The sequence below is a fragment of the Desmodus rotundus genome, chromosome 1 (genome assembly GCF_022682495.2).
Source record: "Desmodus rotundus isolate HL8 chromosome 1, HLdesRot8A.1, whole genome shotgun sequence".
In the NCBI taxonomy this organism is placed as follows: Eukaryota; Metazoa; Chordata; class Mammalia; order Chiroptera; family Phyllostomidae; genus Desmodus; species Desmodus rotundus.
This window is the reverse complement of record NC_071387.1, coordinates 41,586,126-41,601,539: the sequence shown is the minus strand read 5'-3', so window position 1 is coordinate 41,601,539 and position 15,414 is coordinate 41,586,126. Positions and strand designations below refer to the sequence as shown.

Genomic DNA, 15,414 nt, shown 5'->3' with positions numbered 1-15,414 from the left:
CTTATTACATTGCTCAAGTTAAAGTTCTAATCAAGCCATCCTGACCAACCTCAACCTGAGAAGCTACAGCCCACAACTGCCTCCAGATAAAGAAAGGCAAAAACAGTTTAAGGAAGACAAATGCCTCATTTCTTTTGAAAGCTCTTTCAGTAGCTGAAATACATGGGTGGCTCCTGTGGTAGAACAGACCACAACCCAGGCCCATTTTTTATGAACACCTGACAGGCTAGATCTTCCCCATCTTGGAGTTAACATAATTCCATTTTTGAGACTGCTTACAAAACGTTCCTGGTGGAATCTTTCCTGTTGGTTTGGGTCATTCACAAAAATAGTGGAGACCATTTTGAAGTTGAGTCGCCTTTTCATTCATACCAGCTGTCACTCTGATTGATGACATGACCATATATGATGAGCACAGCATGGAAGCAGGAGAGAAGAGCTGGGCATAGGAGTTTCTCAGGCAGGGCCAGCACAAGGCAGAGTGGTTGAATGTGGAGACAAATGCACAGTCTCAGGTTAGGAAGCAATGAATGGAAACTTAGGTCCCAACAATCTGTTTTATTCCAGACAAAGGGCCGGCAAGAAATGGGAGGACTTTGGAATATTCCAAGGTGGTACTGATGTCTTCAGAAATGAACAGTGAACCTGGAAGGGAGTCTGATGTGAGAGACTTAGAATCCAGGAGGCAGGCAGAGAGCAGAAGGGAAATCTGTGCCTGGGCAAACAAGGACCTTGGCCCCAAGCAAGGGTTCAGGGGCAGAATTCCTGTCCCCAGAAAGGGAGCTTCATAAAGCAAAGCAAGTCTGCAATGGAGAACTTATTTAACTAGGAGGATAGAACTGGCTTTTATAATGGAGACAGAAACAGTATGTGAAAAGGGGTTATGCCCAAGGGGTGATGGTCCAGGTCAGCAGTAAGCACTGTATCCTGAGTCCAACATTCAAAAGATGATATCCAAAAAACAATAGTGGTTTCAGCTAGAAGGTGTGAATTTGTCTTTATTCGCTCTTCTTCCTCAATTAAGTCAGTCTACTCCTCACCTTATGTTTTGGCTCAGAACCTAGCTAAAAAAAATAACAAACAAAATCTCTAAGTCCCCTCAAATCTTTACATTAATATAACCTTTGTATTATCAGACATCGTCAGCCCATTGCATTTTCAGTTGGAGTAAAAATTAATAATATACTTGCTATTTCAGGGGATTTCTGTGTTCTACTCTCTCCAGGCAATTCTCGTGTTTAAATTGGCTCGTGAGCTTCTGGGGGTTAACCTGGCATTTTCTGTAATACTCTTTCAATGCCACCCCCTGAAGCCTATTGATTTTTCCCTGGTGACCAGAAATGCTCTATTCTCATCTCCAGTACTATGGATCTTGCAGGCCCTAAGAGTCAGAATAGGCTAAGTTATGCTGCAGTAACAGATGATCCCCAAATCACAATGGTTTGTAACACAAAGACTTAGTTCTCATTAAACTTTGTGTTCATTTTAAGTCAATGTGACTTTGCTCATACTGCCTTAACCTGGAACTCAGGATGGTAGAACAGCCTCTATCTGGAACACTGCCAGTCTCGTGATTGAGGAAAAGGAGAAATGGCAAACCATACACTAGGTCTAAAAGCAACCATCTGGAAATGACACATGTCACTTCTGTTTACTCTTTGTTGGCCAGAAGAAATCTTATGGACTAGCCTGACATTAGCAATATAGAGAAGTATAATCCTTCCCTAGGACGGAAGTGCTCAGGAACAATAATTCAGTTAACCATATGTGTTACCGACGTCAGGATATATGCTGCTTGTGTGCTTATGAAGATATATCTGCCTCTCTATCAGGATATAGTATATACCATTGTGTAGGGATAAGAAGCTTCTGGGTCCTCGGCTAGGACTGAGTTTCTGGCTGGTGCATTGGCCCCCTACTTCTTGCCCAAGCCAGGTTTCCAGCATTTGTCCTTCTCTTCAGCCTATCACAGAACCATCCATTGTGGCCTTTGGGTCTGCCTTGGAACCAGGCTTAGGTCAGGATTGACAAGGTGAGAACAAGCATGAGTCACCTCCTCTTCCCCTCCTACTTGCAGCTGGGCCAGAGGCCTTCCCTCAGGTTCCTTTTTGGTCTTTGCAACTTCTTCCTGAAAAACTGTTTTTGTATTATTTTATTATTATTATATTCATTATCTTGGCCAACCAGTTCTTCACACACTACCAGCAGATTCAATTCATCTTGTGTTTCTTCCTGAAGTGACTTTTTCTCTTTAACATTTCTTTTAAACCCCAGTTCACTCTAGTTGTTGGCCTGCCTGATACTGTTGTCTCAGGTTCCTCTCATTCTTTTCAATTTACTTCTCTGTTACACAAATTTCCCCAGGCCTCTCAACACTATGAGCACAAATGAGATCACATTCAAAGTAATGACCCAAATTGCCTTGACTCATCTTGCCCACTTGCTCATGTAGGACCTCCTGACCTCACCAAAGCTCTTTCCAGTTACTTCTGGGTGTGCCAGGGTGAGGGCCGGGGTCAGGAGTCCTGTCCCATTCTTCTGTGTAGGCTCCCACCCCATGCATGTCCTGTCTTGGTGGACCCGACTTGGCATTTAGGTTATTTAGGACTCTTTGGCTGCAAGTCATATAAACCAACTTGAGATAACAATCGAAATGGAGAATTTATGATAAGAATGTTAGGCAATCTCTCAGAATATGTGGAATACAGCTGGCCCTTAATAAAGTTCAGGTAAACTAGAAAAAGGAAACCTTTGAGAATTTTCCCCGTCTCCTTTATCTGTTCATTTCTGGGTGTCTGCTTTATCAGTCTGCCTTTGCAGACTGGATCTTTCTGCCCTTGAGCCCACATTGGAGAGATTGCCTAGTGCTCACTGAACCCTAAATCCAATTTCTATCTGAGAGGACCCCATTTGCTCGGTTGTGATTAGGAGTCTAGGACTGGATTTCAAGTAAAAGTTAAGGGTGAGAGTTATTAGTGAAATAAAAGAGTCTAGAAGTTCAGTCAGTGATTTGTCAACATCACATGGGAATGGGAGAGAAAGATCATTCTTGAATTTACCATTAACAAACTGGGTGGCTTAAACAACAGAAATTTCTTTGCCATGTTCTGGAGTCTAGCAGTCCAAGATCAAGATGTTGGCAGGTTTGGTTTCTCCTGAGGCCTCTCTCCTTGGTTTGCAGATGGCTGCCTTCTTGCTCTGTCCCTACATGACCATTTCTCTGTGTGCCCATCCCTGGAGTCTCTCTGTACATCCTGATCTCATTGTGGTTCTGATTTGCATTTCCCCGATGATAAGTGATGTTGAACACTTCTTCATGTACCTGCTGGCTATCTGTATGTCTTCTTTGGGAAAATATCTATTCAATCCTCTTCCCTCTTCCCATTTTTTAATCAGATTGTTTGTTTTTTGCTGCTGAGTTGTGTGAACTGTTTATATACTTTGGATATTGACCTATTACCAATATGCAATTTGCAAATATTTTCTCCCATTCAGTAGGTTGCCTTCTCACTTTGTTGATAGTTTTCTTAACTGGCAAAAACTTTTTATTTTTGTTTTTGTTGCTTTGCTTTTGGTGTCAAATCCAAAAAATCATCACCAAGACAAATGTCAAAGAGCTTACCACCTACATTTTATTCTAGGAATTTTATGGTTGCAGGTCTTGTGTTCAAGTCTTTAGTCTACTTTGAGTTAATTTTTGTGTCATATAAGATAGTGGTCCTATTTCATTCTTTTGCATGTAGCTGTCCAATTTTTCTATCACCATTTATTGAAGAGACTTTTCCCATTATATATTCCCAGCTTTTATAAATTAACTGATCATATACAGATGGGTTCATTCTTTGGTTTTCTGTTCTGTTCTATTGATCTATATGTCTCTTTTTATGCTAGTACTATACTGTTTTGATTACTGTAACTACGTAACATAGTTTGAAATCTGGAAGTGTGATGCCTATAGCTCTGTCATTCTTTCTCAAAATTCTTTTGGCTATTTGAAGGCTTTTGTGGTTCCATATAAGTTTTAGGATTGTTTGTTAAATTTCTACCAAAAAAAGTTATTGGAGTCTTTGCTGGGTAGCTCAGTTGTTTGGAGCATTGTCCCACACAACAAAGGTTACAAGTTCAATTTCTAGTCGAGGTGCATATAGAAGGCAGCCAATCACTCTTCCTCTCACATCAATTTTTTTCTCTCTCTTTCTCACTCTCTCTGTCTCCCCTACCCCCCCATCTCTCTCTCTCTCTCTCTCTCTGTGGCTCTAAAATCAATAAAAACATATCAGGTAAGAATTTTTTTTAAGTGATTGGAAGTTTGACAGGGATTGCATTGAATCTGTAGGTTGCTTTGGATAGTATGGACATTTTACCAACATTAGTTCTTCTACCTTAGGAACGTGGAATATCTTTCCACTTATCTGTGTCTTTTTCAATTTCTTCGACTGACTTCTTACAGTTTTCAGTGTATAGGTCTTTCACCAGCTTGGTTAAATTTATTCCTAGGTATTTTATTGTTTTTGATGTAATTGTAAATGTAATTCTTTTCTTAGTTTTTCTTCCTGATGGTTTACTATTAGAATATATTGATTTTGTGTCTTACAACTTTACTGAATCTGTTCATTAGTTCTAACAGTTTTTGGTGGAGTCTTTGGGGTTTGCTATAAATAATATCATGTCAAGCACAAATAGTGACAGTTTTACTTTGTCCTTTCTAACTTAAATACCTTTTATTTCTTTATTTTGCCTAATTGCTCTGGCTAGGACTTTCAATACTATGCTGAATAAAAGTGGTTAAAGTGAACAACCCTGTCTTATTCTTTTGTAGTTTTTTATTGGATACTGGATATTGTGAATTTTATATTGTTTTTAATTGAATGTTGTATTCCTTTAAAAATGTTAGTATTTTCTGGCTGGAAGGCAAATTCCTGGCAGGTTAATTTGATCCCTTAAAGGTTTTTTAAAAGCCTTTTTAGGTGGCTATAGAAGAGACTTTTTTCTGAGGCTATTTTAGTCCCATTTCAGGGACTAGTCCCAGTCAGAGCAGAAAACAAAAGTAGCTTCAAAAATATAGAGTTTTTTAGTGCCTAAGCCCAGCAGTATGTACACTCATCGCCAGACGTAACTGACAGTATCTAAGCACCCTAGCTGACTCATGTAGACATTGAAAAGCCAAAGAGAGCCTTTTGCTCAAGTCCAGAAACATCTCTGTGTTGTGAACAATATATTGGAATTAGAAGGGTTTACTACTCTCACATCATTAAAAGCAAGTTCATGATTCTTTTTAACTACTCTGAGGGGTTTTTTTAGATAAAAGATCAATTTTTTCTAATGTTTAATGAACTTTATTTTCTCCCTCTTCATACAACATGCACATTATTTTTGTGAAAGACTATGTTAAATGTGAAATAATATTGGTTATCTTGATAGTCTGCCTACATTCAAACTATTCAGTAGCATTCTCCCTAATCATTATGCATGCGATGCATATGTAACACACACACACAGTGAGAGAGGGTGAGAGTGAGAAAGAGCAAGAGTGAGAGCAAGAGAGACAGAGAGACAGAAAGAGAGAACTGACTTATTAAATCAGAAGCTCTATGCTTGAAATACTAGTGAATTATGTGAATATATATCACCCTAGTGTCAAGAAGTATTGACATATTATCTTGGGAAAATGCTTATAAAAATAATACATAAAAAAGCAGGATACTAAATTATATTCTTAAACACGATCAACTATGTAACCTAAGTTCAAAAACATAGAATATTAGGCGTAGCTTCTGGTTAAACTTTGTATACTGAATGCAAGCATTTCCCTGCCCTCTCCTGAAAATACAGCAAAGTGACAATAATAGAGTTGTTGTTGTTGTTGTTTTTTAAAAAAAAAAAGAAAGAAGAATAAACCTAAGAGGTCAAAGAAAATGTCATTGGAAATACCAGGGCATGAGAGATGCCATTCAATTTCCAAGGAGAGATCCTTGAAAGTAGATATAAAAGTGGTAACTGACTTGGAAAATAAGAGAAAACTAAAGAAATAAAGGGAAAACAGAAAGAAAGCCATTTCATGCCTTCACACCCATGAGGGACTCAGGAATTGGTGAAGTTGATTATCTTTGATAGTGGAAGTATAGAATTGCTAAAAAGTCTATTTTAAAAACATTGAGAACCTCTAGGTCTCCTTGCTGCTCTCACACAGCCAATCCCTGGCAAAACACTGAACATTATTAATTATTGACAAGAGAATTAAATCAGAGGATGTCAAGTTATTAAGATAAATTATTGGATGGTGAGTAATAGAAAAAAAATATTAAGTGACAATCCCATTATCCCCCACTCACCTACAACACAACTTGCCATATTTTATACTTTTTTATATTGAAGACTGGATTCTTTTTTATTCTAGCATAGGAAAAAATATCTACAAATATTGACAACTGGGGATTTTTTCACAGAACAGCCACGCTGTCTTCTAGCACAGTCCGCCACACCACTTGCACAGAGAGCTTCCAATCAGCTCTCCAGGCTGTACTCATTACCATGTTTGGAAAGCCAAGAATCACCAGCCATTTGGAGAAAACCCCTAACAGCAAGCACAGAGACCAGACAAACAGCAATAAAGAGAAACCCCAAGGGAAAACAGTCAATACCAAAACCAGAAGAAAACTTAAAATCATTTATATCTTCAGAGGTATGAGAGAAGTTATAACATCCAAAAGAGGGTCAAGTTGGTGTACTGAAATTAAAAATATAATAGCTGATATAAAAAATTCAATACAATGGATGGAAAATAAAGTGGGATATCTTCTGGATATAAGATTGAAAATTGAAGAGAAAAGATAAGAAAATGAGAGACCAAACAAGAGATTCTATTGGGTTGGCCAAAAAGTCCATTTAGTTTTTTCGTAAAATAAAAGACACATTTTTCATTTTCACCAATAACTTCATTGATTTGGATATTTTGAGTATATCAGCTATCTCCTGCATGGTATAACACTGATTGTTCTCGATTAATATCTCAGTTTGATTGCCATCAACTTCAACTGGTCTACCTGACCGTGGAGCATCATCCAGTGAGAAATCTCTAGCAAGAAACTTCACAAACCACTTTTGACACTTCGATCAGTCACAGCACCTTCTCCATACACTGCACAAATCTTTTTTTAATATTTAAACATTTTTATTGTTTTTCAAGTACAGTTATCTCCATTTTCCCCCCATCATTCGCCTCCCCACCTCTTCCCTTCCCACCTCCCACCCTCGATCCTACCCCCTTTGGCTTTGTCCATGTGTCCTTTATATATGTTCCTTGATAACCCTTCCCCTATTTTCCCCCATTATCCCTCTCTCCTATCCCTTCTGGCTACTGTGAGTTTGTTCTTTATTTCAGTGTCTCTGGTTATATTTTGCTTGCTTGCCCATCAGTAAATGAATGGATCAAAAAACCATGGTACATTTATACAGTGGAATACTATGTAGCAAAAAGAGGAAAGGAGCTGCTTCTTTGAGACAGCATGGATGGATCTGGAGAACATTATGCTAAGTGAAATAAACCAGGCAGTGAAAGACAAATACCGTATGATCTCACCTATAAGTGGAACCTACTCAATAAAACAAACATGCACAAATCTTTTTTTTTGCATTTCAATTGCATTTTTACCCTTCTTGAAATAATAAAGCATAACATGCCAAAAAATGTTGTGTTTCTTCCATCTTCAATATTAAAATGGCTACACAAAAATTCACCAATTTTGATAAGATTTTTTAAAATTCACATTGCTATGACAGCTGTCACCATACAATCTAACTAAATTGTCTGAAGTTAAAGACAACTAAGCACTATTAGAGCCATCGTACAGAAAAAACCAAATGAACTTTTTGGCCAACCCAATACATCTAACAGAAAGAGAAAACAGAGAAAGTAAAGAGGAAATTACAAAGAACTATACAGGAAGAATTTCCATAAATGAAGAATGAAAATTCAGAGTGGAAGGGCCTATTGAGTGCTTCACATAATGATACATCATCACAAAGTTTGTGAAGAAATGAATAGGTATTTAAGATTTGATATACCAAATTCAAATTACAATTCTCTCAGATAACTTGAGAATGAATTGGTGACGATAACATAAATAATGAAGCAAGGAGAAAAATCAAGGCCAACATTAACAGCACTAAATCAAAAAGTCACACGACAAAGAAAATGTAATCAGAGTTCATTGCATGGCTCGGTGATGAATTTACTTGTACAGTCACAATAATATACATACTGAATGTACACACCGGAATGTAATGTAACTCCATTGAGATTATTATGGGAGAGGAAGTATGTATTTGAGAGGCAAGGAGTTGGGAGGAAACAAGAGTATAAATGTTCATCTTCCATGGGTGAAAAGTCAATAGATAATACCTAACTTTAAAAATAAATCAATAAAAGGAGATGATGAAGCAATAGCTAAAATAATTCGGAGTGATTGCTCCTGGGGAACAAAATTGGCAGGTGGATTGTGGAGGAGGAGATGGCTGTTTTAACAAGCATTATAGAGATCTTATTTTCTCTAAAAAGTTAAAAGAATTAAAATAAATAAAAAATGAAATTATGGACAAACCCAATGGTTATCTCTGGATGACATAAGGTAAAGGTAATTTTTATATCCATCTTTCTAATTTTCTCTATTTTGAAAATTTCCTATAATTCACACAGGCATTTTTAAGAGGAAAGATAACATGTTTCAACCCTTTCAACAACTGTATTTCACTAAACTGGAAAAAGTATATCTTTAAACTGTTCCTCAAGCTAAATATTTCATGGTATTAATAATGGGATGTGGCAACATACTAATGAATGTGTATAAGAATGTTATATATGTGTATATATATGGTGACAACTCCTTTTTTAAAACCATTGAAACAGAAAATGGAAATAAACTATTCACATGTGAGCCAAAAACACACCTAGCTTATATCTATGTAAAAATTTCCAAAAGCTCTTTCATCTTTCAAAACACCATTAAAATTAAGCAAATTTAAAGGGAAAATAAACAGAGCCTAATCAGCTCTGAGATCATCCATATTTACCTCCACTATCTTTTCCATCTACGGGACGACGCTCCAACCAACTGAACTGCCTGGCCAGGGCCCTTCACTATCTTTTATCAGCACATAAATTCATGTTTTCACTTAGTCATATTTTGTGTATACCTGTGTACACAGGTCGTGGTTTTCCAAAAAGCAGCGTTGCTAGGTGTGGGATTCGTCTGAGGTGAAGGCTTCAGGGGAGGAAGGTGACAAAAATGGTCTGATTCCTTGAGGCTTCCAGTTTCCTCATCTGTAAAATAAATCCAATAATTAGTATATCTAAATCTCCCATGACAGCGCCCCAACTACGGTAAGCACACAGTATTTTTCCTTCCCTTATCGCACTTTCATAATTTTTAAAAGCACCTACAATAAGGCTTTGCACATGACAGAGAGTAAGTTATCTGCAGTATAAAAATGTTAAACTTTCAAGGTGAGCTTAATCTGACTGTTAGCTTTCCTTCTTTCAGGCTAAGAAAACTTAGACTTTTATAAATGATTTATAAAGGACTTAATATTTTGAGCATATTTTTCTCTGAACTTCCTCCAAGTTCTCCCTTGTGGCAGACACCCCTGGACGCCTATCCCACAGCCATGTGTCCATGATGCCTCTTAGCAGAAAGAGACAGTTTCCACAATAGGCTGAAGTTTCCCAGCATCCACTGCTGCTGGAGAATGGACAAGTGACCCAACAGTACCTGAGACAAATGAACGGAGAGAGATTTTGGAGGTATGCTCTTCCTTGATAAAACAGAGACTCTCTCCTTCCTGCTTTCATCACAGGAGAGCATGATGCTTACTTAGAACTACTACAGCCATCTTGTGACCACGAGCAGAGGCCAGAACAATCACAGAGAAGCTCGACCTTTCCTACCCACCTACAAATTCTAGTTATGTGAGACTATTCAAGCTACTTTTAGTCAGGTGTTCCATTCCTTGTAGCCATAAGTATCTTTCAAATACATCCATGACAAGTTTAAATTGTATAATCTTATACTGTACACTACATTCAACCAATGTGGGTGAAATGGGTAGATTAATGCCTACATTTCTGTTTTATGTATGTAGCAGCTAATCAAGAAATTTTCTTTTTAGCTAAGCTAAATCAGCATATTATCCATTCTCTATACTGAATTGCTTTCCAACTTGAGACAGCTTTATTTGCCTGATTCTAAACTAAAACCTATTTAAAGTCATGAAATTCAGAAAGAAATTTAAAAAGTAAAAATCATTCTTAGTTACACTTCTTAGAGAAAATCATAGTTAACATTTTGCTGTGTTTCCTTCCATATTTTCTAACTGCAATGACTTTAGTTGTTGTTGCTATTTACTTATGTTATGACAGAATCAGATTACTCCAGAGCTCACATCGGAGGTGCCAGGTGGCTTCTCAGACTCTTGACAGTCGTCTGTTTACGTAGGCAAAGCAGCAGCAGCTTGTGGGCACACCTGGAAGCCCTAGCCTGGTGATCTGACGTGGAGTTTGTCCGGCCCCCTCTGGAGAGGTAATCCAGTTTATTCTAGATGGACTGTATTCTTTTTTTTCCTTTTTTTGAGCTGATCGATTCTCATTACCCAAGGGAGCAGATCTTCACTGGGGGTCTGGAAGTTCCCACAGAAAAGGAAATCTGTATTGACTCAATGTAATAACAGTTTGAAGTTGGCTGGGAAAGGAAGGCTACTTTCCAATATACACTAAGCCAAACTGGTAAATCAAAGAAGGTGAAAGTCAGAGTTTCAGAATTGTGGGGGGAAGATAGTCCCAAAATACAGGAAAAGAGCAAGGAGAGTAAGGGCCTGGGAAACAACACCAAGAGGTGTTAGGGGACAGTGGCTTGGGACAAACGGCTTTTAACCACTTGGCCCAAATTTATAAGGTGCTTCTCCATCATTTCAAGTGGTTGTATGTCCAAACTGTATACTAATTATTGTGGCATTTTAAAGCTCTTTTAATTACATTTTGTTTAAAAACAGACACTGGCAGCTGTGGCAGTGGGTGGTGACAGTGGGGGCTAGAAGGGAAGAGGACAGAAGCAAGGTGGAGTTGGAGGCTGGGTGCCTCCCTGAAGCCCCCTCAGCTGCCTTCAGACAAGTGGGAGGGAAGGACCTTCTGTGGACTAAGGGAAGCTGAGGAGCCTGGCGGGGCTGCCCCTCACCTCACCACCGGAACACCCGTCTCTCACACCTCAGCCTCTAAATACTCCGAGCCTAAATACTCCCTCAGTGACTGCAGCCCTGGCTTCCTGGAGTGACTGTCATCTCTTGGACCTGGACCTCCAGAACAGTGGTCTATTAGTTTCTTATATTTGACATAACAAATCACCAAAAACAGGGTGACTTAAAACTACAGAAATGTGTCTCACAGTTTTGGAGACCAGAAGTCCAAAATCAAGATGTCGGCAGGGCCATGTTCTTTCAAGACTCAGGGGAGAATCCTTCCTCGTCTCTTTATTTCTTGGTGTTTGCCAGCATCCTTGCCATTCTTTGGTCTTAGATGAACCACTCCAATCTTTCCCTCAGTTGTTTCCCTCACCCAACCTGGTGATATATTTGTATGAAGGGTAATGGAGAAGTCAAAGATAATACCCAGATAGTGGCCTACAACCAAGATTGACAGGGCATCTTCTCCCTGCAAGTTGTCACATCATCTGCACTGCCATCTCCTTAAAAGGACACCAGTTGTATTGGGCTAGAGGCCCACTTTACTCCAGTGTATACACACAGGGTGAGGCATAAGCACGCTTGCAGTTGTTTGTATGGACGATAACACAATAATTAATAAATAATTCAAGAATAAACTTGAATTTAATAAACTTGAATTCTGTTGTATGTGTTTCACATACAACAAAAACATACTTTTGTCCCACCCTGTATATATGTATGTACGTGTGTGTGTGTGTGTGTATAAAATTAAGAGGAATGCACAGTGCAGCCCATAAGAGTGTCCAAAAAGAGATGCTGGTTGTACGTTTTAGAGATCCCTGTTTTAGGTGGGTTTTTTTTTTTTTTTTTTTGAGATTCCTTATTTTTATGGAATGCAGTTCTATAAAATTGTCTTGAGATTCCTTGGCTCTACATATACTTATAATGGACCCTAGAAATTCTATGTTGGGACTGAATTCTGATTCTGAAGAATTTTCAAGGTAGAGTCACTGTAATCGATACTAGCACACTGGTCAGCAAGAGAGAAGTAGAATTGGAGAACAACAGAAAGGAAGAAGAGGACCATTGCACATGAACTTGGAGCAGAGAAAGAAAACAGAGAGTCCAGGAAAATACAGCCAGGACTGCAATCCAGGAACAGGGAGTTGCCAGGCCCAGAGATAGCTACTTTCCTCTTCTCCCCACTGGACCCACGGTCATTAGCTTCTACTTCTCACTGTGTCTGCTTTCCCCTCTAGTTCTGCTTCTCAGGTCCATTTGCACACAGCACACAGTTTCCTTTCCTTGCATCATGTTCAACTTCACCTACAATCCTTGTTTCCCAACTCTATTTCCTGTGAGAGAGAATCATATTGGACTGGAGGCATAGAAACTATGATTAAGTACACAGGACTGCTCCTTTTCTATGGCAGTGAGAATGTAGATGATGAATGTTCTATAAGAGATCTTGAAAAGATAAATGTAACACAACCTGGTGATATATTTTTATGAAGGGTAATGGAGAAGTCAAAGATAATACCCAGATAGTGGCCTACAACCAAGATTGACAGAGTAGCATCTATCTGGTATGTAACCCATTTTAGGGAAGAGAGAAAGGAGGACATACTAAAATGTAAGCTGGCCACTAAGGCTTCTGTTTGAATGAGATAAACATCACTTCTGTTTCCATGTTATTGACCAGAACAAGCCTAATGTCAATGGAATGGAGCAGTGTAACACCCTCAGAGGAGGGTATCACAGGCTTGCAAATAAAATAATCTATCACAACAGTCCTGCTATTCTCTAAAATCAATTTGGAATATAAAATATATGGAGTAATAGTGCCCCTAATGTGGCATCAGGTAGTTGGGTGAACAGTAGTCCCATTCTTTATTCCAAGCGTCTTGGGCTAAAAGATTGCAGATAAGCCAAAAAGTGAAATAGCACTCAGTGAAAAGGTGGAGGATGTGGAGATGTTTGTCATACGAAATAGAGCTTCCTGGGATGGCAGTGGAAAGGCATGGAGGAAAGGGGGGCTCAGTGGGAATCAAGTCACACGAGATAAAACACAAAGAAGTATGGAAGCGCTGAGAAGTCCTGCAGTGAAGACTTTATGAGGCCTATTAGTCCACATAGTAGCCCTTCCCATTTTTTCTAATAACACCAAATAGAGCTTCAAAGAGTGTACTTTGGGAAACACTCTTATTGACAACGTGAAATTATAAATTAAAGAAAATCCAGGGTAACATCTTTCATCTGTACTCACAAGCACAGAATTTGGAGAACTGCTTGGAACAAGGAAAAAATCTGGTGGAGAAGTTATCAAACTTTGTTCTTTCAAACCAAAGATTGCATAGAACCCTAGTATATAAAACAGAGAGAAGCAGGGCTGTTCTGGTTTCATCAGAGCTGAGAAGTCTGAAGCCTCCCCTTTGTTAGTCCTCTGCCACCCTTCCCACCTCTGCTTCTGAGAAAGCTTCATGGAACCTTAGGAACTGGAGAAGCTTTGGCTAAAAAATCTAAAATCTAAAAAATCTAAAATCTATAAAGACAAATCCTTTATTCTTGGTAGGGAAAACAACGGCATAGAGAGTTGCCCAACTAGTAGCACAACTGGGTGGTACGGTCTCCAGCCCCACTAGGCAGAGCGTGGTTTCTACTACATTGTGCTGCCTTATGTCTCTGTCCTTCTGCCACGTCTGTATCTTCTTGTGATGACTCTGTTTCTCTGCCCATTCCTAATATCAGCATCAGTGAACATAATGAACTCTGTTCTTCTTAAGAATCTCTTTGGGAATAGGTATCACATGTAGAATCATTTAGCCCATTACTGGTGTGCTAAATAATAGCATCTAATGGCATGAACAAGTAAATATTTCTCCCCAAATGTCAACCATATTAACAGAAAGTGCCTTGGCCACGTGCCATATTCTGTCTCAAAGATTAATAGCCATTTAAAAAACTTCCTGAATAATGGTTTATCCCAACCTCAGAATAAGATAAAAACAATTTTGAAATTCTCAGCAGATTCAACTTTTGAAGCTTTGGATTTGAATATGCTTAAAAGATTTCAGAAACATCCATACGGATATTGAAGAAGCGCTGACAACATTCAAGTTTCTGCGTGTTTCTTTGCTAAGGCCTCATCTTCTAATCAATGTGCCCTTGGGGGATTGTGTTCCTATATAAGCCAAACTTGCATATTAGAATTTGTAAATAATAAAAAACAAACAAACGGGGCAACAGTTGTCAATAGCAGAAAGTGCATTGCTCACAGCCTCCCGAAAGCTCCCATGTTGTAATGCAGGAATTACCTTAGTAACTAGACCCACCTAGTATCAATTGAGGTTTCTCTTTTATATACATTTCTAAGGCTTTACTTTCTTACAAGGAACAGGATCATTTGGTTTTTACAAAAGTGAGATCACACTATATTTATTATGCTAGAAGTCCATTGTTTAATTTAAAAATATGAGAAACTTATTTCCAAATATATAGTTACCTAATTATTTTAATAACTGCATAATATTTTATGGCACCAACCTACCCCAGTTCGTTCAACGACTTCCCTTCTTATAGACAGTCAGGCTGTTTGCTCGTTCTGATTACATCGGATGTTTACAATCTTTGCTATCTTTGTTGTCGTGAGGAAAAGACCTTGTTTTAATTGGCACGTCCCTGATCAACAGCAAGGCCGAGATAATTTCATCTGTTCTTTGGCCATTTAGAAATTTTTCTTCTAAATTGATTGTGCAAATATTTGTCCATATTTTGCATGCATTGTTTAGTTTTCTTACAAATACGTAGGAATAGTCTGTAGATTAGAGTATAGCCACATGCTTATCTTGCCTTTTAAATGTGTTTATAGTTTCCTTTACCGTTAAGAAGTTTTAAAGTTGAATGTTGTCAAATTTTCAATCTTTTCCTTTAAATTTTTGTTTCTGTGTCTTATTTAGAAATCCTTTCTAAGCTGGAGATCATAAGGTATTTTTTTTCTAAAAGTTTTTGAAGTTCTGTGTTATCACATTTATGTCTTTGATACATCTGGCATTTATATTCACGGATGGTGTAAGGCAGGGATCCAGTGGTATTTACATGTGGAAAACCAATTCCTTTCAATGTTGATTCTCTTCCATCCTTAAGGGATTTTCCTCAAACGCATGTTCAAGGCTGGCTTAGAGGCATATCCGTATGCAGGAAAAA

General features: G+C 38.4%; 1 long non-coding RNA gene across 1 annotated transcript in view; it reads right to left on the bottom strand.

Annotated features, from left to right (window-relative positions):
• LOC128780791 (uncharacterized) overlaps positions 1-15,414 on the bottom strand; it is a 57,400-nt gene that overhangs the window by 2,963 nt on the left and 39,023 nt on the right. The window contains exon 3 of the long non-coding RNA XR_008426790.1: positions 9,193-9,319. This is a non-coding gene — a long non-coding RNA (uncharacterized lncRNA). The remainder of the gene's footprint in view (positions 1-9,192; positions 9,320-15,414) is intronic.